General features: G+C 41.7%; 1 protein-coding gene and 1 long non-coding RNA gene across 6 annotated transcripts in view; one reads left to right on the forward strand and one right to left on the reverse strand.

Annotated features, from left to right (window-relative positions):
• Acvr1 (activin A receptor type 1) overlaps positions 1 to 19,479 on the reverse strand; it is a 122,114-nt gene extending 102,635 nt beyond the window's left edge. For 3 of the 5 annotated variants that reach the window (XM_078017434.1, XM_078017437.1, XM_078017435.1), the window contains exon 1: positions 19,369 to 19,479. The gene's annotated coding sequence lies outside the window, so the exon portion shown is untranslated. Of the gene's footprint in view, positions 1 to 19,295; positions 19,315 to 19,368 lie in introns of those variants that run through there. The other 2 variants (XM_078017433.1, XM_078017436.1) reach the window with 2 other exon arrangements.
• A 28-nt stretch (positions 19,480 to 19,507) lies between these two features.
• Positions 19,508 to 21,649, forward strand: LOC144365541 (uncharacterized). Its single transcript, XR_013424087.1, has 2 exons — positions 19,508 to 20,342; positions 20,951 to 21,649. It is a non-coding gene; the product is annotated as an uncharacterized LOC144365541 (long non-coding RNA).
• Positions 21,650 to 21,902: the final 253 nt, after the last annotated feature.

Consider the following 21,902-nt stretch of genomic DNA (forward strand, 5'->3'; position numbering starts at 1 on the left):
CAAAGGCCCGACCTTCAAATACCATCACACTGAGGCTCAGGGCTTCATATGAACTGAGGGAGAGAGAAACAATTGTGTTGACAGCATATAATAAGTACAGGTAAAATTTTAAAAGATCATCCTCAAAACTGACACCAGTGATTAATAAACCCAAATCTAATCAGATCCATTTCCTACCTAATATTCCCCAACAGCCAGGAGAATTTGAGAATAAGACCTATATCATTCAGGCCACCATAGTCTCTGCGATGTAACCTTCCCGAGCCTTTCCAACCTGCCATCCCATCAGTGCCCATGCATACACAACCTAAGCAGAAGTTCATCTAAACCACCTACCGGTCACAGCATGAACCATGCCTTTCTTATGCCTTCCATCTTTGCCCAGATTGTCCCTCTGCTAGAATCCCCTTTCTTATGCTATCAGGTAAAGTTCCAATTATTCTTAAAATCCTGGCACCTCCCTGGGTCAGAACATTCCCTACATCTTTCCCCCAAAAGCAAGGTTAGTGTTCCCCTTCTGGATCACTGCTGCACATTCTGCACTTCCCAATCTGTAATGCAAAAACTGAGTCACATGTCTCCCTCACTAAGCGACAAACACTCCAGAAGCCAGGGGTAGCCCGTTTGGTACCTATATGACCAACACATGCCAGTACAGAGCCTAACACACAGATGGTATAGGAAGGAAGGAAAAGAGAATAATAAATGAATCAAACAGACCTTAAAAAGACTTTAAATAAATTAAAAAAAAAAAAGAACCAAGGCATCTTTTTATTCCTAACATTTGATACCCATCTCTCATAGACATATTTTTGGTTAAACTCTCCCTGGATGTGCACAAAGATTTGGAGATTGTTTCATTCTCCAGTAAAATGGAACACAACATAGGAGACCTGAGGGACCAAGAGCAGAGAGAGAGAGGAAGAGAACCATGGTGCTTTGCCCCAGAACTGGCAAACCCAAAATGCATAGAAGAGTGTCTGTTGTCATTTATAAAACAAACCTGATGTTCTACCAGTGTCATAGACTGGTTCACCATCCTTTCCATAATTGCCAAGGAACAACTGATAGACCCCTCACAAAGAAGAAACTTGTTCAAATCAGAATCACATATGGCACCTGGGGGTTTTCAAGCAACTAAAGCACCTTTCCTAAGTAAACAATCCATGTGTGCCCACACTCATCAGAAGTGCTCACTTTATAAACAAGAGTCAGAGCAACTACAAGTGGTCTTGGAGGGGGGAGAGCTTTATAAACTATGAAGTCTGCCACAAATGCCATTAACATCCGAGTTACACTTGCTGGGCCGATGGTCCTTCAGTAGGAGGGTAGCAGAATCAAGTGAACGGAAAAGACTTTATGTTCTGTCTGACTCATATTTTGCCTTTTTCTCCTCCCAAAAGAATAAAGCTCCTAATGATACTTTCTTTGATGACCAAACATGAACTCATCTGCTCAATCTCTTTAATGACTAAAATGTTCCTTCCTTCATCATGAACCAGGAATCTAAAATTTTAATATAAGCATAAGGAGTCAAATTTTTATTCCTTTTCCCCAACTTATGACACTTCAAAAAAAATAAATAAATTCTAAGGTAGACTGAATTACAGATTCTTAGACATGACCCTATAAAAGGAATTACACCAAAGCAGCCTTTACTAGAGGTAGAAAAAAACATATATTATAATGAGCTTTAGTCCTGCAGCCTTCAGTTTTCCCCTCTAGAACGTCACCAGATTTGAATTACTCCTATATCACCCTCGATCCCCTTGGTGTGCTCTTTGAAAAGTACCTGTGTGTTCCCAGCCTCCCCTGAGTGACTCCTCCCTGCTTTCAACTATTCACTGCCCAGTTGAAACCTTGAGTTTCTTGTCCTAAAACTTGCTGATTCAATGTCTTCATTCTCTTTCATCATTCCCCTTCCCCAAATTCTAATACAAATCTTTAATGTCTCGGGGAAAGAGCATTAAAAATAATAAAAACTTGAGAATGGTCCATCATGATAATATGGAGAATGTACGACCCAAAAGGACACCTCCCTCAATTCAAAACAAGTTTATATTAGGTGCCCAACATATGCCCTGCAAGTAGTTACAAAACAACATCAGCACCAGGTCTGGGGGGCACACATCTGTAATCCCAGCCACTAAGGAGACTGAGGCAGGAGGATCGCAAGTTCTAAGCAAGCTTCAGCAAACTTAGCAAGGCCCTCAGTAACTTAGACTGTTTTAAAATTTAAAAATTAAAAGGGGAGGGGTTGTGGCTCAGTAGTTAAGCACCTCTGGTTTTAATTCAATTCCTAGTACAAAAGAAAACAAAATCATCTTTCCTAGTTTTGTGAGAGGGACCGATTCATCTTCATGTCCCTCCACACAGCTCATCAAAGGATCTCACAAAGAGGAAGGCCCCTCTGAAATCCAGAGAGTTTTGGCCCTTATGGATGACTTATGGTATTAAAATAGAGACCAACTTACAGTGGTTCAACTTATATTTTTTGGTTCTTATGGTTTTGGGGGTGGGGGTGTGGCAATTGTTAGTTTTGTTTTTCATTTTGCTGCTATTGTTCTTGTAGCAGTCCCGGGGACTGAAGCCAGGAGCACTCTACCACAGAGTGTAGTTCCCTCAATTCAAAACAACAAGTTTTTATTAAGTACCCAGCATGTGCACTTAATTCAGTAGATCCAGTCTTTTTAAATTTTTTTTTTTTTTTTTTTTTTTTTTGAGACAGAGTCTTACTAAATTGCCCAGGCTGGCCATGAACCTGCAATCCTCCTGCCTCAGCCTTGGCGAGCAGCTGGGATTACAGGTGGCACACTATTGCATTTTGCTTTAACATATGAATTTTTACTTTACATAGTTGTAAAATACATATTTTCAGTAGATCCATACTTGGAATCATGAACTTTGATTTTTTTCAAGTGTAATGATACCCAGTAGGATACTCTCGTGATGCTGGACAGCCAGCTACAGCTCCCAGTCAGATCTCTTCATGAAGGGAAACAGCTGAGACTAAGTTAACTATATTAAATGCATTTTCAGCTTATGCTATTTTTGACTTACAATACTTATTGGACATAACCACATCATAAGTCAAGGACCATCTGAAAAAAAGGATGCAAAATCATGGTGGCAAAAACTGTGTATTTTAAGGGCTGGGGATATAGCTCATTTGGTAAAGTGCCTGCCTTGCATGCACAAGGCCATGGGTCCAATCTCCAGCACCAAAAAACAACAACAACAACAACAAAAAAAAAACTTGTTTATTTTAAATATTTACAAAACATACCAGGCAGTACTACTGGGCTGATCTCAAGATAATTACAGGGTCCAATTATGAGACATGAGTTCAAAGTTACATAATCCAAGATGCCTTCTTTAATCTTGATGGTGTATTTCTGGGAGTCTACCATTCAAGGTTATGGTCAAGATGTGACACATCTTATAAGAGGGAAGCTTGGGCCAAAGAGTTCTCCTGCCCACCACCATCACCCACGTTCTCCAGGCAACAGTGAACAGATGAGTCAATATTAACAACAATGAACACGTGGTAGCTGCTCTCAAGGGATTTAAAAACTAATGGAAAGGGGGAAAAAAAAATGGAGACAACCCTTCCAGCTAATATAACGGAAAAAAATACCAGGAAGCCAGAATTCCATCCTGGACCCATCACTAAATCATTCATCATCAGCAAGCCCTCCTTAATATATTTAAACTTCAGGGGCTTTTTCCCCCCTGTAAAGAGGAATAAAATTACTTTCCGCTCTGCCTCCTGAACAGGGTGATTAAGAGGATCACATAAGATGTGGCGCTGCTTTGGTAAGCTACAGAGCCCTCCATGAACGTGAGAAACATAGGAACAAAGGTTGAACACTTAATCACATGCTGCCTGAGCATCACCATAAAAAGAATCTTTAATGACATTTATAAACATATAAATTCAGACACTGAGATTGTCGTGTCGAGGGAATAACAAGGGGAGCTTCAAGGAAGGAGAGACAAGGTGAGTGGCTATGTAAGAAAGTAATTTTATGGAGCCCCAGAGGGCTCTGGCAATTCTTCTATGAATACCTGAATTTTCCTTGTCATCATTTTTCTTTGTGGAAATAAAACTCCATGAGTAACCAGAGGATGACGACAACTCCCCCAAACAAATCCAAAACTTAGTCCCTAAGGTCCCATACCAACCCAGGCTCCTTCTTCGGTCAAAAGTTCTAGAAAAAGTCACTTGCTCTAGCCATATCTCCCTCTCAGCCCACTGTAATATGGCTTCCTTCCTCAGGCCTATCTTGCACAAGCGTTACTAGTGGCATCATCATAAGCGACCAGCACATGGCCTGCTTGAGCTCTGGCCCATTGGGTTGATGAGAGTACCTGGAGGAGCCTTCCCTTCCTGATTCCTTAGTGTCCCACCCATCTTGAGCTGTTCCTGTACTCTTCTCATGGGTCCTTGTCCAGGCACTCATCCTGGGGCTGTGGGCATCAGATTCCCCTCTCCCTTTTTTCCTGTAGAATTTGATCCCCACCTGTACTTTACTGCTGCCGGGGTCAGGAGATGCTCTAATCTGTCTCCAGTCTAGAGCTCTCCTCAGATCTGTTCTTTTTCTTCTGAAGAACCACTAGATAGCTCTATCTTAGTGTCTCAAGACCCCTCAAACCCAGTGTTAAATTGAGCCTGTCACCTTGCAGCATGCTCTATTCCTCTTATTCTGTTATAACCATCTATGACAGGGAGCCTCAGTTATCAGATATCCTCCTCCTCCCATCCTGTGCCCCCACCCCACAGATCCTATCAGTCACCACATTTCATCAGCTCACCCTCCCAAAGGTCCTTAAAACTGTCACCATTCTCTCTAGCCACAATTGTCACCAAGCAAGCAATAGAGCCCTCCTCCTTTCTTTCCCATACTGCTACTCCCCATTTCCCAAAGTGTGAAACATAGACTACCGGTGATCCACCAACAGGCTGCCTAAGCGGTATTTGGGCTCTTTAATTTCTAATGGTTATTTTTTTTTCTATCATATGTTAAAACAACTCCATAAGTAGCACACCAAAACTATATTTCTACAGGTAATAAGTCTGAACCAACTTTCATGCACGTAACCTGGGGACCTTTCAAAATCAGAACTCCTAAATCAAAACCTCGCAAAACAGAGCACAGGAAATGTGGGAACCTTTCCATTAATACGTGTCTGCAGAGCCCATCATGGTGGCTCATGCCTGTCAGCTACTGGAGAGGCTGAAGCCAGAGGATCACAGGTTTGAAATCAGCCTGGGCAACTTATAGAGACACTACTCAAAATTTTAAAAATTAAAAAGGTTGGGGATGGTAGCTCAGTGTTAGAGCATTTGTCAAGTGCCCAGTATGCATAAAACCCTGGGTTGAACCCCCAGTACAGGAAAAATTAATTGATTCATTAATTGATTGATTAATTAATTAAAAGGAAGAAAGAGACAGAAGAAAATGACCCTGAAATAGGTCTAGGGAGGTAGCCCAGTGGTACAGCACTTGCCTAATATGGAAATCCCCTAACAGGGGCAGGGACAGCAAGGAGGGGTAGGGGGTGTTGCTCTTGAAACAGGCATTCTAAGGGATAAGGCTGAGTTCACCTGGGGAAGAGGAAGTCAAATCATGTGTATGGTAAACAGATAGAAAGGATATCTCCACCTCACCTTGGTTTGTCCAGGATTTTGGCACTAAATGTCTGGTGTCCTAGGATATCCCTGAGGCCCAAGCATACCAGAGCAGCCTGTCTCCCTACAGATAAGGCAAAGTGTCTGAAGTTTGAAAAGTAATGCTACCATTTCCCAAAATGTGACACTCTAAGGTTGGGGTGCTAACAGCTGTAAGGCTACATAAGATTCAATTGTGGAACAGATTTGGAAGACCCCAGGGATATCCCAGTAGAAATGATTAAGTTAATGACTTTTCCCAAGACTGACTTTTTAGAACCTCCAATATACATTTCACATTGTCTGAAAGAAGGATATAATGTCCTGCATGTCTTGGAATTGAGGAGTATTTTTTGTGCCGCACCTTAAGCATGATTTAGGTTTCAAGAAACATCCTTGGTAACTGTTGTCTTGTAAGGACTGCTAGACAATTTTGGAAAATATAAATTGATGTTACTTATCCATTAACAACTTTATGCTTGTTTAAAAAGCAAAACAAAACCTCCTTAGGTGGTTTATATTTTCCCAGTTCTCTCACTTTTTACCCCTTCCTAGACTCAAAGTCCCAATGGTTCTCAAACGTTTAGAAGCATTCAAGTCACCTGGGGATACTGTTACAAAGCTGATTCCCGTATGTAGGATTCAGAGTAGCCTAAGACTCTGATTTTCCAATGAAGTCATCACTACTATTCCAAGTACCATACTTTGAATAGCAAGGTTCTGCTCAGATTCAATTTTAAAGGACGCTCTCTTTCCTGTAAGCCTTTGTGACTAGACGATCTTTTCGCAATCCTATAACTTCCTACTCCACCATCATAAGAAGCTCAAAAACATCATTCCCCTAGGAAAATATTCCTTGGTGACCTCTTAAACAAAACTACAGAACATCCCAACTTTTTCTTTCTTCCTTTTCTTTTTTTCTCTTGCAGTGCTGAGGATTAAACCCAGGGCCCTGCACATGCTTGGCAAGTGCTCTACCACTGAACCTCATTCCCAGCCCCTGCATCCAATTTCATTTTATGTTTACAGCCCTATTCTGGTGCTTCTGTTATATCTAGGTTGTTTTTCTGCCTCTGCCAAACTAAGCTTTCTGAGCACTCTTTTGTCTATGTGCTCAGTGCCTGGCATACAGTAGCTACTCACTAAACTTAGATAAATGGAAGGAAAGAATACCCGAAAAGGATATAACACCAGGAAGACTTACAAAATAAGGCTGGGGCTGGGAATGTAAGTCAGTGGTAGGGTGCCTGCTCAGCAGGTATGAGGTTCTGGGTTCAATCCCCAGCATAAGACAGGCAGGCAGGTAGGCAGGCAGACAAAACAAAAAGAAAAGACAACTGTCATGCAACATCAAGTCTGTTGGTTTGGAGTTATGTGGCTTGGAACCCTCAGTAGGAAAAAATAAGTAGAATCAATGTTAGCATTTCAGAGTCAAATCACAAAAGAACAGCATCACATAATTTTTGCACTGTAGAAAAATTAAAATGCCAGCTTTCTTGAAATAAAAAGTAAACCCAGATAATCTTCTGATTAACATCAATGACTAAAACCTACCAGGCACAGTGGGATATGAACCACCATTTCACCTCTAAGTCTATGATCATCCACTTTACAGAGAATCTTTCTGACAATTCTAAGTTTAAACAAACCTTTGTGAAAAGAGTACTTACTCTAGCAGGTTTAATGTAGTCACAGCTGTCAAAATCATGGGCCATGTATCACACTTAAGAGAGCATTTGAAAATGTGTCAATAATTATAATTAGACACTTGTACCAGATCTAATATATTTTCCCTACCCTTTAGCTTCAACTGATGTAAAATTAAAACCAGTTTATCAAAAGTGCAACTCTCAGATCATAATTTAATCCGAAAGTAGATATAAAACCTGTCACACTACAAAGATACAGTACATTTTACTCCAGAGGAGGAAAGGCCACAGCATTGTAATACATCATTTTAGGTAAGGTGACCACCTTTAACGCTGAAGGGGTAAAATACATTATGGAGGTGACATAATCTTCCAATATTTACTTCACTCGTTTATATTTAAGATTCTCTTCAAAATTATGCATGACCCACAGCACAGACACTAACTGTTAACATTTCAGTTTGTTTCCTGCTAGTCTTTTTTCTTCTCCTCTACATCCATATGTATATAACCACAGATCTGGAAAGTACTACATTTTATGTTTATGTTTATGGAATTGTGCATAATTTATGTGACTAGAATTATGCAGTTTTCAGTGTCTTGCTTTTTCTACTCAAATGTTATTTTCTGTACTCTTCATGGTCACTCATTCATTCCAAAAATTTCTGTGCACCTCCTATAGATAAGGAAGTATACTAGGCATAGGACACACACACATACACATTCACACACACTGTACTAAACAAAGTATCTGTTCTCATTGGTATTTATTTACCCCACAGATATACTGACAGTATATATAGGTAGTACATGTAAAATACAAAAAAAAAAAAAAAAAAGTGTTAAGGATCTATCTAGATGGAATAGCTGACAAAGCCTCTTTGAGAAAGTAACTTTTAAAGTGAAATCTGTCTCTAAAAATTCACCTAAAATAGTATTTTTAGTGATTACATATGATTCCATGTTTCATGTATGTAAATAAAACCTAACCTCTATGATAGAACATTTAGGTGTGTTTTTTTTCCTTTTTTTGCTACTCTAGCTAGATGAATAAATTTGTATATTTAAAGACAGTAAATACTTTTTTTTTAAATAAGTATAACCAAGGGCTCAAAAATGTTCCAGAAAAATTTATTTCCAAATCTATCAAATGAAAAATTCAAATATATTACTTAGCTTAAGGGAAGCCAACTCTAAAAAAAAAAAAAGAGAGAGAGAGAGAGAGAAAAAAATGCAGTATAGAAAATAAACATGAATTTTATATAATGTTGTTTACTTGAATTTAAATTTTTAAATATATCTAATTTGGTAACCACCAGGAAATCCAATTATCTTGTTAAAGAATACTGATTAAATACTTCAAAAATTCAAGCAAGCACTATTTTACCTTCTTCACATTATAGAATACATCAAAAGCTGTCTGCTCTGGTCTGCTCCAAACTCATAAATAAAATTTTGCTGTTTCTTAAAGACTGTCTATCACAAACCTACTGCTTTTTTTTAAAGCTATTATAAAAATAAAACTTTTACCCTAAGTCTAAAAATCCATTGCCTCTATTCTTGATCAATAATAAAAAGCTGACTATACAAGTTTCTTGGTCACTAAATGCCTACTTACCACTCACCATATTAAAAAAAAAAAAAAAAGATAATTAGCCATATAAGCTCTGCTTTTAACATAAGGCAAAAACCAGACATAGTGCTTTAAAACAATCAAAGTAAAGCTGTGGTTAGCAAGGCTTCCAAAGCCCAGAGTTCTTCAAGACTCAAACTTATGCACGGAGAGAGGAAAAAAAAAAAAAAATCATCAAGCTCCATTTACTGGAAAAACCAAAAAAGAGACTGAAAGAGAATCAACGCATTATTAAACTTTGGAAATAACTGAGTCTATGCCCTTCTAGACAAACAGGAAAGGAAAAGCACTATGAAGAAAAAGGTTAAGAAAATTACATTCCTGGGCCACACAATTGGTTTACAACAGAAAAATACACTGCAAGAGTCTTTGTGCTCTCATTCACACCATACCACACTGCTTTAAACACTAATCAAAAACCTAATTCAGCTGGGAATGGCGGAACACACCTGTAATTCCAGTAACTTGGGAGGCTGAGGTAGGAGGATCTAGGAGGGTCACAAGTTCAAAGCCAAACTTGGCAACTTAGCAAGACCCTGTTTCAAATTAAGAAATAAAACGGGCAGAGATAAAGCTCAATATTATACCTGAATTCAATCCCTAGTACCACACGGAAAATACACACTCACGGTAGCAAAGAAAATACATTTAAGGTACAAACAATGTTGAAATTTCAAGTATAAAGTACAAACGATTTTTGAGTCAGCAATTCCCAATCTTTGGTATACAGAAGATAGTCATCTAGAGCTGTTTTTTCCTATGCATACCTACCTATGATAAAGTTCAATTTATAAATTAGGCCCAGGAAGAGATTAACCCATAAGATTAAAATAGAATAATTATTATAATATGGTATGATAAAAGTTATTTTAAATCTATAAATTTTATTTCTGAAATTTTCCATTTAATATTTTTGGACCCCAGTTGACCTCAGGTAACTGGAAACACAGAGAGTAAAACCACAAATAATAAAGTTGATATGAAATATGTAAAGTTAGTCACTGAAGCACTGTAATATATAATGTCACCTAAAGTAACAACAAAAGGTTGGTTAAATTAATTACCATACACAAAAGTATGCCTTTCAAAGGAATGTAGCAACTCAGAACTAAAACAGGCACAATAGAGAATATAGTTCAATATTCATAGGAAAAAAAAAAATTAGTACCTGAGGACAGTGGACTGATGTCCCTGTTGTCCCTGTTACCTGAAAGGCTGAGAAAGAAGAAATGCTTGCACCCAGAAACTGGAGGCCAGTCTGAGCAACAGAGTGAAATCCTGTCTCCAATCCATCCATCAATCAATAAACCAGCCAGGCACAGCACTGCACACCTGTAATCCCAGCTACTTGGGAGGCTGAGGCAGGAGGGTCACAAGTTCTAGGCCAACCTGGGCAACTCAGTATTACACCACCCCTGAATTCAATCCCTAGCACCACATGGAAAATACACACTCACAGTAGCAAAGAAAATACACTCAAGGTACAAACAGTGTTGAAATTTCAAGTATAAAGTGCAAATGACTTTTGATTTGGCAATTCCAACCTTTAATATACAGAAGATAGTTATCTAGAGCTGTTTTTTCCTATTTTGAAACCCTGTCTCAAAATAAAAAAAAAAAAATTAAAAGATCTGGGGATATAGTCAGTGGTAGAGGTAGAGTACCTCTGGATTCAATCCCCTGTAACGGATGGGAGCTGTGCAGAGGTAGGGGGAAGGATGGGGGAAAGAACAGAAAAATACCACAAGTATATACAATAAGGAGCCACTAATGCTGGCCTCAGCAGGAGAGAAAACAGGAAGAACTGGGACTGTGGCAAGTACAATGCACATGTCACCCCTGACAGAAATAATCAAAAGCTCTGGAAGGTTCCTGCAGGAACAAGGTCTCAGTGCTACGGATGTTTTCAATGTTACAGGAGCAGCTGGAAATCTAGATTTTTTTCATGGGAAATTTCCTCATTTTTAAATACTGTCAAGTATTCCTTAAGAAAACATTTAAAATGCAATAGCAAACAAAATACAACACTCAGGTGCATTCAGCTCAGGGTTGCTAGTTTTCCACTTCCATTAGAGAGCATGCTACTTTTGGGAACATACAGCCTGGGTTAAAGTTCAGGTGTATGATCTCCAACATGTTACATCACTTCTCTGGGTCTCAGTTTTTCCTCCTGTAAAAGGAGGATAGCAAGTCTAGGTACTTACTTCATAGAGTTGGGTATGAGAATTCAATGAAATATTGCAAGTAAGGACCTAACCAAGGCCTCCATTATCTTAACCTTCAGCCTGGCATTCCAAGGAAACTCTAGTGTAACTCCAAATCTCCCTTCCTTACCTTCCTTCTGTGGCTTTCAGCTTAATATAATCCACACAATCAAATCACTTCATAAAACTTGCCATTCCTTCCAATTGTCTGAGATCTTGCAAGACTCCCTGAGAAGCTGCATCTTAAGACAGGAGTCTGATTCTGGTGATTAAAATTAGGCACACCTGTTTTGTACAACTTGGCTCCTAAACAAAAACCAACTACCTCATTTATTTGCCCCATTCCCTCTTTCTAGAATGTTGCCTAGTCTACAACCTACATATATACAGATACCTGTCAAAATGATAATATCAAAATGGTACCTCTTTCAAAAGCTAGCCAAACAAATACTTCCTCAAAGGTGCTACGTGATCCTTATCCTTCTATATCTTGGGACTGAGATACTCAGTGCTCTGCCATGTACAGTTAGATGTATAATTCTTCACGCTTTATTCAAGTAGCCATTAAGATCAAGTTGGTTACACATCTACCAACCAACTTGATCTTAATGGTTACCAATAAAAAAAAAAAAAGATCCAGTTGGTTTTGCTCAGCAAAATCCCATGCCCAGTCCCAAGCACAAAAAGACATACTATATGCTCAGTAAATGAAAGATAAAGAAGAGCAGGAAGATGAAGGAGCAAGAAAACAGAAAAATTTTAGTAGGGACAACTGACAAAAATTAAGTGTTTATGTCTTTGAATATAAAGAGATGTCTCTACTGACTTTCCATTTTACAATTCTGAATAATACCTGGAGTCATTTTCCCCACCTCCCTCTCACCCTCTCATCCTTTCGATGCTAGCAAGTACTCCTGCTTTCCCCTTATTACTGAAAACCACCATTCTATTCAAATATGATCTAAATCAACAGGGAGCTAAGGGTTCCTGCCACCATTTTAAGTCAATCAGCCCCACCTTTGATGTTGATTGGGATCAAGATGATAATGCACTCTTGAAGCTGGTCCAAAACACATATTAGTCTCTTTAATCTGATTTGGAGAAACAAGCAAAGACCCTAAAACAGAGAAAAGAATTGGTGGGGGAGGGGATGCATAGGGGTGAGGCCTTTCTGTAGAACTGATGAAAAACAATATCCTCATCTAGATTAGCAGCTATTCAATAAACAAATTAAGCTTAATTTCCACAACACCCAGAACAGGTTTCTTTTTTTTTTTTTTTTCGAACTGCTGATTATGAACCATTAGCAAATTGTAAAATCAACTTAGTAGATAGGTATCAGAATTTTTAATAAAAAGTGAATACAAAACAGAAAGCATTACAATATTGCTTTGTGGAACTTCAGCTTTATTTTTTAATAAGCATGTATGAGTGTGTATGTATTAGCTTATAATGAAAAATGCATTGCCAAGAGTCAAACGTCTTCTAAAAACACTGAAATAAAATTAACTTTTTCCTTTTTTTTTTTTTTTAACTGGACCATACCAATAAATATTTTTGTTTTAGCCACCTATTGCTCACAACTGTTCAGGTTCTTCAAGTTTGAAAAACATGTGAAAAATATCTTTTGGCACCTTGTCCCTAACCATTTTCCTTACTTATGAAAAGAAAGGTGAGGGTCACTTTAGATAATAATCTATCCTTTTCTCCTGACTGTTCCTACCTGCATTTCTGTACTGTGTAAGTCCTTGGCATAAAGAAGAGACAGAAATACCCAGCTTTCTTGGAGATTTTTGCTTATAAGCATTAACTTACCACTTAAGAATAGTCAAGCACATAATATTTTTGCCCAGCATACAGCACCACTTATCAGTAGCTGCAATAGTGAAAGACTCACAACATGCTTTAAAATATCATCTCAACCCATACCCTCCATTCCTGTCAAGTTCTTTTTATTACACATTTTTTTCTCAGCACTCACTCTCCAAACTCCAAGTATCAACCCACTTTAAACATCCAGCTTCGTCCAACATCACCCGCTACTTCCTTTGTCCTCTTTTTCCTTTTCTTATAAAACCCAAGGGCTTTATTGCTTTTGTTCTTGTTTTGTTTTGTTTTTAGTGATTCAATCAACAATTCTTCCCTGAATATCTAAAAAAAAAATTTTTAAACTTACAGAAATCTTCTTTTTCAATGGCATCAATGCTGCCTGGTGACTATGAATGGCTGATCTGGACTTTCAAAGATGATCGAAATGCCTAGTCATTACGTATTCAAGTTGAAAAGTTCTATGTGATACCCACTCAAATCAGCCATTAAAACCTATCTGAAGAGGAGTTTACTTTGGGTTCCATCCATTTTCCAAAGAGATCATGCACATTCTTTCACCTCTGACATAAGCACTGCCTACCTCTCTGTGCTATGACAACTGTTTGACAAGTTATACCACAGGCGAAAATTGGAGTAAATGAGTCAATTCCACCAAGTGTTTGGGGCCCAGCCATACACACGTTAATGCAGGATTCCTTGCTCTACAGGCTGTAAAAAAATTAGTTGAGGACTGGGGCTGTAACTCTGAGGCAGAACGCTTGCCTAGCATGTGTGAGGCACTGGGTTCGATCCTTAGCACCGCATAAACACTAAACAAATAAAGCCATGCTGTCCATCTACAACTATAAAAAATAAATAAATAAATAAATTGAGATATTCTTCCCCAAAATGGAAAATTTTCCCTTAAATATAAAAATAAAAAGGAAACAAACACTGAAATGAATACAATAAATGTTTATATTCACTATGCACAAGTTATGATTAAGCATTAAAAAAGGGTGCATCAGGCTGGAGATGTGGCTCTGTAGTAGAGAATATGCTTAGCAGGAGTGAGGACTTGAGTTAGAGCAAAGCACAAGAAAGGCTAGGCAAGATGGCACACACCTGTAACGCCAGCCACTCAGGAGGTTGAAATGAAGGGATAGTAAGTTTGAGGCCAGCCTCAGCAGCTTAGCAAGACTCTCAACAACTTAGGGAGAACTTTATCTCAAAATAAGAAATAAAAAGGGCTAAGGATGCAGTTGAGTGGTAGAGCGCCCTGCCCTGGGTTCAATCCCCAGTACCAAAAAAAAAAGGCACAAAGGGGTGGGTAAACAAATACATTTCCTTCTACCTACAGTGTCTGTTCTCCCTGCTTCACACTCATGCTTGGGACCACAGTGACCGGTGACTGTTATCATTTTCTCTGAGAATTCACTGATTCCCTAGAAGCCAGCATCCCTTTGCTCTCCTATCACATATTCATCCATTCATTCTTTTAGCAATTAAAAAACGATTTATTGGCTGTGTGGTCTCGGCCAGGCATTATGTTAGGTGCAAAAGATACACAAAAGATGAATAAGACACAGTCCCTGCCCTCAAGGAGCCCAGTGAGACAATTGGAAAGGCTTTAAATTGGTGAAGGGGAATGAATTGTATCTAAAGAATAAATGGAAGAATGAATAAGCTGAAGTTCTTGCCCTCAGAGAGCTCAATCAAGGACCAGAATGAAGAGTGGGGATGATAAAATGCTAGGAGACTGTCAAAAGGCAAGATCAACATGCATTCTTGCTGGCAATGAGATTACTCTGATCCCTGAAGGATTTGGCTCTCCCCAAAACAGGGGGGGATGCAAAGGGCTAGGCAGCCAGAGGCCAGGACTCAGGATGAAAGGCAGCTGACCTCTTGGAGATCCATCAGGACACCTGTGCTACATGCAGCCCCTCACCTCACTCCATCCCTCCCCAAACAATATTCACCTACTGCATTCACTTCCACAAAATGTAGAAAGGACTGAATTTAAAGTTACTTTCCCAGTCACAGAAATAAAGGCCAGATACCCAGAGTAAACAATGAAGCAACTCTAACAGGCAAAGTGGAATGTTGGTCAGAGACTGAAAACCCAAAAGTCAAACAACTGAGTAATGGTGGCTCCGGAAAATAAAGCTCTCATGGATCACATAAGAGCCTTCAGACTTATAAACAAGCTCAGATTTCCAGAACTGCCTAGAAGAGCACAAGCATATTACTTGACTGTGCAGTCAACGTGAATATTGGGCAGGGGTATATTTGTTTTACCTTTAAAAAGAAAGCTGATGGGTCTCTGGTTCGGTTTGGTTTTTCTTTTTTCTTTCTTTTATTCATGCTATGCTAGCAATCAAACTCAAGAACTCAAGTAAGTGCCCTGCCCCTGAGCTATATCACCAACCTCCCCCACAATTCTTTGTCTGCTCGGTCTCTTATGAGTCAATTTTGAGTGCCAAACCAACCTCTCCTCTGAACCAAAGGCCATGATGTGCCAACCACACCAACTTGATGAAGCTCTTTCCAAAAGGGAGTATTTTCACTTAAATGTCCTTTCCAACAGACAGATCCTGGTTTGGAACTTCTGATTCTTAAAGTAGCACAGCAAGCAAGAGCAGTCTATGGTCAACAGCTAAAAAAGAAGGAAATCTTCTGTTTGGTTCTTCTGTGAGCTGGAATTGGCCACAGGGTGTGTGTGGTGGTGGTTGGGGGGGGAGGGGGGACACAAAGTTTCATTCCAAAAGATCAAAGAAGGCATTTTGTACCAGGAAGCCTAATTCCAAATCCTCATTTCCAGGAATAAAGCCACAGTGCCCAATACTTGCCTGGGAAAATAAAACAGGGGACTCTGTGGATTCCAATTAAAACCTCTGATGGCTTTATTTCCCAGCCTCACCAGTTTAATATTGTTAACATTTTACTCAGTCACTGCTTAAACTTAAATACCACTTCCAGCTCTGAATGGTCACTTTACCCCTGGGTAAAAACCAAAGCATTTTAACACTTCACAACAGCACTCTGTGCCCCATCCCAAGTACTAGATATATAAGACAAGGTGATGCTGAGAAGTGCCAGCTGCAACCCAATCATGTCTCCCACATCAGCAGAGAATTCAGGAGAAACACCACTGCAGCCCATGCCATTATTTCAGACATAACACTGGATATGAGAGAGGAAGGAGGAGACAATAGAAAAAGCGATGTACCTCAGCTTTACTCAAGTATAACAAATAATCAGCCGGCTCTAAAATTATTACCTGGGGTCTTCTTAACCAGCCAATAGTTCTTGTGTGCCTACTTTATACAAGACACCAAGCTGTCTATAGTTGGCAGAGTGCAGTGAAATATTCCCCAAGTAATCATTATGTTAATAATGTGTTTAATTTTATCATTTTATAAAAAAAAAAAGTATGTGTCACATATGTAGGTTATAAAGTCTAAAAATAAAATCAGCATGCATGAACCCAACACCCAACCCAAAAACCAGAACATCACCAATACTGTATCATCTGCCTACCTTGTCCACCCTTATCCCAGACCACACACATACCAGGTAATCATTATCCTGAATTTGAGGTTTTGGTACAAGTATAAATGCATCTTGAAGATCACCTCCTATTCCCAAAAAGTGAGTTGGCTTTCTAAATATGGCAGCAATAGATAGTTACCTCTTAGAAAGATACAGTTAGTGTTTTGTTTTGTTTGTTTCTTTTAAAGAAAAGGTGGACTGATGCTATAAAAAACATATTAAATAAAGACTAAGTGAGACATAGTTATGGAAAACTCATGAAGACAGTGTGTGAATACATGAAGTTTAGTAATCACTGGCAAGAGTAGCCCAGAACAAGTTTTCCAGAATACCACAGACCTCTGGTTCAAATCTCTACTCCACCATTTAAATTTGCCAAGCCTCAATTTCTTATTGTAGAAGGGTAAAATAATAATAAAGTATATGGTGCTTTTAGAAAATGAGGTGAAAAAGTGCACGTGAAGAGCTGAACAGTGCTCATATCCAACACCCCCAAATTATCCTGTCATTAAACTCACACACATATCAAAGGGTTTTGCCACCATCAATGGCTTGCTTCTTCTAATTCTTAATGACTTGGGCATGAGATCTCCTCTCATAAAAATAAATCAAGATACAAAGATCCAACAGCCAAACAAGCCACAAAGGACAGCTCCCAGTCCAGCATTGATTCCATCTTCACCTTGTGACCTTGAAGAACAGGATCATTTTTCAAATCCATTTCTGTCCTGTCTCCTCCTCCCTTAGAAGACTAGATACTCAATCGAACCCTAAGAATTACCTAGAAACTTATCAAGATCTCCACAGGACCGGTCCAGTTGAGTCTTGGCTAAGACAGAGGCATAAACTATATTTACTGATTCAGTCTCTCTTATTCCAAACATAGTTGCAGGAATAAAATCTGGTAAATCACTACCTTGAAAAAAAATTCACAATGCTGTTAATCGAATTAAATTTCTCACTTTGAAAATTCTTTCCATTTCTGAACATGGCATCTTTACTCTGCATCCTTAACACTCTTTTAAATTACTCAGATGATCACTTTCTCCCAAGGCACAAAAGTTGTAAGACTACTACCTAAATCAAGTTTTATTGAAAACCACTCTCTCCTTTTCAAATTAAACTCAGCAATACAGGTGGAAAACAAGAGTGTGAACCCGATCTGTGCATAGCCAGTCCTTAATATGTCATCTACCCAGAATTTATTTCAACATCATTCACCACCTTTGAGTACTTGCATCAGGGGTGACAGAAGAAATGCTATTTTCAACACAAAATACATCAAATTAAGGCATACATTTCAAATTAAAAATACTTCCATTTTTAAAAAATAATTCCAGGCCAGAAAACAAAAGTAATTGAATCACAAAATGATCTGATCCTAGGAGATGGTGATCTAGATCCTATCCAGTCCTAAAATAACCTTCTGACCCCACTGTCCCCATTAATGACAAGGGTGAGGGCCATATTTCATACTTAAGCAGTCTGCACATTGTAAAGCTGCATGGCAAGCTGGTGTCTGAGGTCAGCACAAGTCTAGTGTCTGCCGGCTGCCCAAGCCTGGGCCCCTGGCCAGCAACCCACCTCCAGAGACAAGTGCCAGGACATACTATAGTGTTTCCATTTAAGGCCCGCCACTTGGATCAGCCCATCTCTGAAATTTCTTAACACCACCTTTCCAGGAAGAATTTTTTTGGGGGAAAAGGGAGGTGGTGTCTATTTTTTGCCACCGCCTTCCCTTGGGCTGTCAGAGTAGTCTGTATCTCTGGGACAGGATTCTTTAAAATCAATGGATAATGTCTCCATTCGAGGGTCTCTTCACAAATACATAAAACATGTTTAGGGTCGGTTCCTTTTCCCATCCTCTAAGACCTATCTCCCATGGCTCAAAAAAGAGAGAAGGAAAAATAAATAAATAAAAGGAACAAATCCATTCTATACCTTCTACCTCTCTACAAAAGTCCAATTAATGACAACTTTTTAACCTAAGACTTTTCTTCTGCTAAGTGGAATGTTTTCTTCCTCACGTAGCTTCTTCCACAGCTTCCCTCCCATGCAAGGAGCGTTCAAAACACCAGGGAAAATGGGGAGAGGGTGGGAGACGCATCTGGCACAAACTGGACAGAGCTGAGCCAGTCTAGAACCCGACAGAAGTCTGAATCCAGCGGCCTCAGAAGCCCACAGTTCTCCCCAGCGCGCCCAAGGTTCTAGCCTCACTGTTTTGGTTACAGTGTTGAAGGAAGGGTTTTAAACTTGGCAAAGTACCGTGCAACATCTGTAACCACATTTGCCTTCTGGGGATCGGAAGATGAATCCCACATTCCTGGCTTTGAAGCTTTTTGAAACTGCAGCTAGGAAGAACGGAGGGAGGGAGGGAGTTGAGCAGAGTTTATTGGCTGTCTCTCCAGCAGAAAATTCCTCTTGGAAGGAATGGATATTTTGAGGGTGGGGGTGATTCGCCCATCTCTTTACTCTCTATCAAGCTCAGCTAGGAAGGTGAGCCCGGTGGCCGAATGGCCAGATCGATTTATAAGTCTGAGGCGCACACCCTGAAGGAGTTCACTACACACCCACACACACACCCAGTGCAAAGCCGAGACCCCTGCTCCTTGCCTCTGCCCTCCCCGTCCATATCCCACCAGCAGTTCAGGCCCAAGGCAAGACAGTTTTGTTCCGCGACTGCTCCCCCCACCGAGAGGGGATCAAGCTTGGGGGAGAAAGGAATGAAAGCGAGGGGGAGGCACCGCAGACGCCCACCCTCCCACCCCCAACCTTGCCTCTTCTCCCGCTAGGCTCCCTCCTCCCTCGATCCTCCCGGCTCCCGCAGCACGGCCGACGACCTGCTCTCACCTCTGGTCCCGCCGCGGCCGGGGGCAGAGCCGGGGGAGGCGGAGTGCGCTAGGCAGCCGGGCGCTGCAGGTCGGCGCGGCGCGGGGCGGCGCGGGGCGGGCGGCCCCGGCGGGCGCGGGGCGGGGCGGGGCGGTGCAGCCGGCGAGGGAGCCCGGAACTCTGCGGGGCCGAGGGCCGGCGGCCGGCCGCGAGTGACGGCGACGACGGCGGCTGCAGCGGAGCGGCGTGTGGGGCCAGGGGCTTCCCAGCCTCGGGCCGGCGCGGCTGGCGGAGGAACAGGCTGGTAGCGGCAGCGGCAGCAGCGGCAGCGGCAGCCACCCGGGGGAAAGAGCCGGGGGAGGGAGGGGAGGCGGGGTGAAGAGCCAGAGGAGGAGGAGGAAGGGGAGGAGGGCGGGCGGAATAAACTTCCCGAGGCGCTGAGGCTCGAGCCGGGAGGACGGCCTCGGGCTGGGCGGGAGCGCCGGGTGGGGGCTGCCCCGGGGGCGGTGGGGGAGACGATCACAGAGAGTAGAAAAGTTCCCCCAGCGCCGTGGGGTAGGCTGCGGCGGCGGCGGCTGCAAAGAGCAGGAGCCGGAGCGGGAGGAGCGGGAGGAGGAGGAGGAAGTGGCTGCGGAGCGCTCGGCCAATGAGTGTCTGGAGCTGTGATTAACCAGGCAGCAACACATCATTTCCTCCCGGCGCGGATCCAGGGAGCCGGGAGGGAGAGGGAAGGCGGCGGGGCGGGGCCGGGCCGTCCCCGCGCCCCCTGCAGGCGCCCGGCCCGGGGCGAGCCCGCCGAGCCCCGCCGAGCCTGACCGCGCCGCCCCCGGCGCGCCGGGCGCTGTCTAGCCGGTCGGTGGCTGGCCGCCTAGCCAGGAGGACACTGCGAGCGCGCCGCCTGTGGGGCTCCTCGGAGGCGGCGGGGCAGGCCCGAGCCGGGCTCCCGCGGCCGGGGTGGGAGGAGGAGAGGCCGCGCGGCGCGGGTGAGTGCCCAGGTAGGCGCGGGCGGGGCCGTCTGGACAGCTCCCGGGGGCGCGCGAGGCCGGCGGGCGGGCGGACTGCCTCCTGGGCCCCGGAACTGCGGGCCTCATGCATCTCGAGCCCTGCTTGTCAGGCTTAGGCTGGATTCTCAGAGAGAACCTTCAGCATTCTCATCCAGGCCATTTCTGACCTGCCTACAAATCCCCTTCCACTTTGTTCATTTCCTCGCAAGGTCTGGGTTATGAAAGCCCTTGCCATTTTCGCAGTCGGCTTCCTTGGTAATAAAAACATATCTGGGAGTCGGGGTGGGCTTCTGCAGTAATCTAGCCCTGTCCTAGGCGCCATGGGAGTTTACAGAGCAAAGGAAGGAACATTCCCCACTGCAGAGAGGCTGACAACCTCAGCCTTGGATACACAAAAACACCCCAGTATGCTAATATTATCCAGAGCATCAAAAAGACATGCAAGGATCAAATTTTGCATGGTGCCTGCTGAGTGTAAGGAAGCGCTATGCCATTTTCTCTGCCCTCTAGAAGTCTATAACGTACAGTCCTCACACAAAGCAAAATAAAAGCATGACACCAATAAATGGGAATACAGTAAAGTATTTTTATCTCTACAGGTCCATTCATGCAGAGGGCATTTATTGGGTGACTGTCTACAGTACTGCAAAAGGTTGCAAAGGAAATGGAAGATCTGATCTTTCAGGTCAGGAGTTTACAATCTAGTTAGAAACAGGCATGCATACAAGAAACAGCTAGCGGGGGAAAAAATCCCCAGGTAAAGATGGAGAAGGTTGGAGGTTTGGTTTTTTGTTTTGTTTTGTTTTGTTTTGTTTTGTTTAATAAGGCAAAGACTTTATACATATATGTTCGGTGAGGATCAGGAGAAGAAATTCCAGGTCAAATCAAAGGAAGACTGCTTGTATGTATCCCTGCTGTATGGAACAATAATAACAATGTCACTTGGCTGAAGTGTCAGCCCTTCCACTTAAAATCCGTTTTGACCTTGTGCACACTTTTAACCTAATAAGGAATTAAAGGCTGTCTCATAATATGGTTATGCAGTTCAAATGAGAATACACGTGAATGCTTTTCAAACTGCTGTTTTTCTATCATGTATATTAATAGAGTACTCTTGATAAACTGGTCTCTTTTTGAAGCCTTCTTTACAGTACCCTCTAGGCTGTAAGCTCCATGAGGGCAGGAACCAGGTTTGATTGTGTTCATTATATTATCACCATGCCTAGCAGAGTGGTACCTGTGAATGCTTAATAAAGGTTTGCTGAGTAAGTGAATAAATGAATTGATGAATATTGTTATGCTTTGAACTATTACTTTCATTGGTTCCTTACGCAGTCTTTTAGGGTTTGGGTTTTGGGTTTTGGTAATGGTCTTATTGTGTGGCTGGCTCAGTGCAAAACTCTCTAACTTGGGACCTTCCTGTGACTGACTTGTGTTCCAGGAGGCTATATGGGAGGATTCTGGGTAGTGCTTTTAATCTTATACTATAAGTGTGATTGTCTAAAGCATGAGAATACACTAAGATACTATCCTCCCTCTACACTCAAGGAT

Source organism: Ictidomys tridecemlineatus, chromosome 7 (genome assembly GCF_052094955.1).
Source record: "Ictidomys tridecemlineatus isolate mIctTri1 chromosome 7, mIctTri1.hap1, whole genome shotgun sequence".
Classification (NCBI taxonomy): Eukaryota; Metazoa; Chordata; class Mammalia; order Rodentia; family Sciuridae; genus Ictidomys; species Ictidomys tridecemlineatus.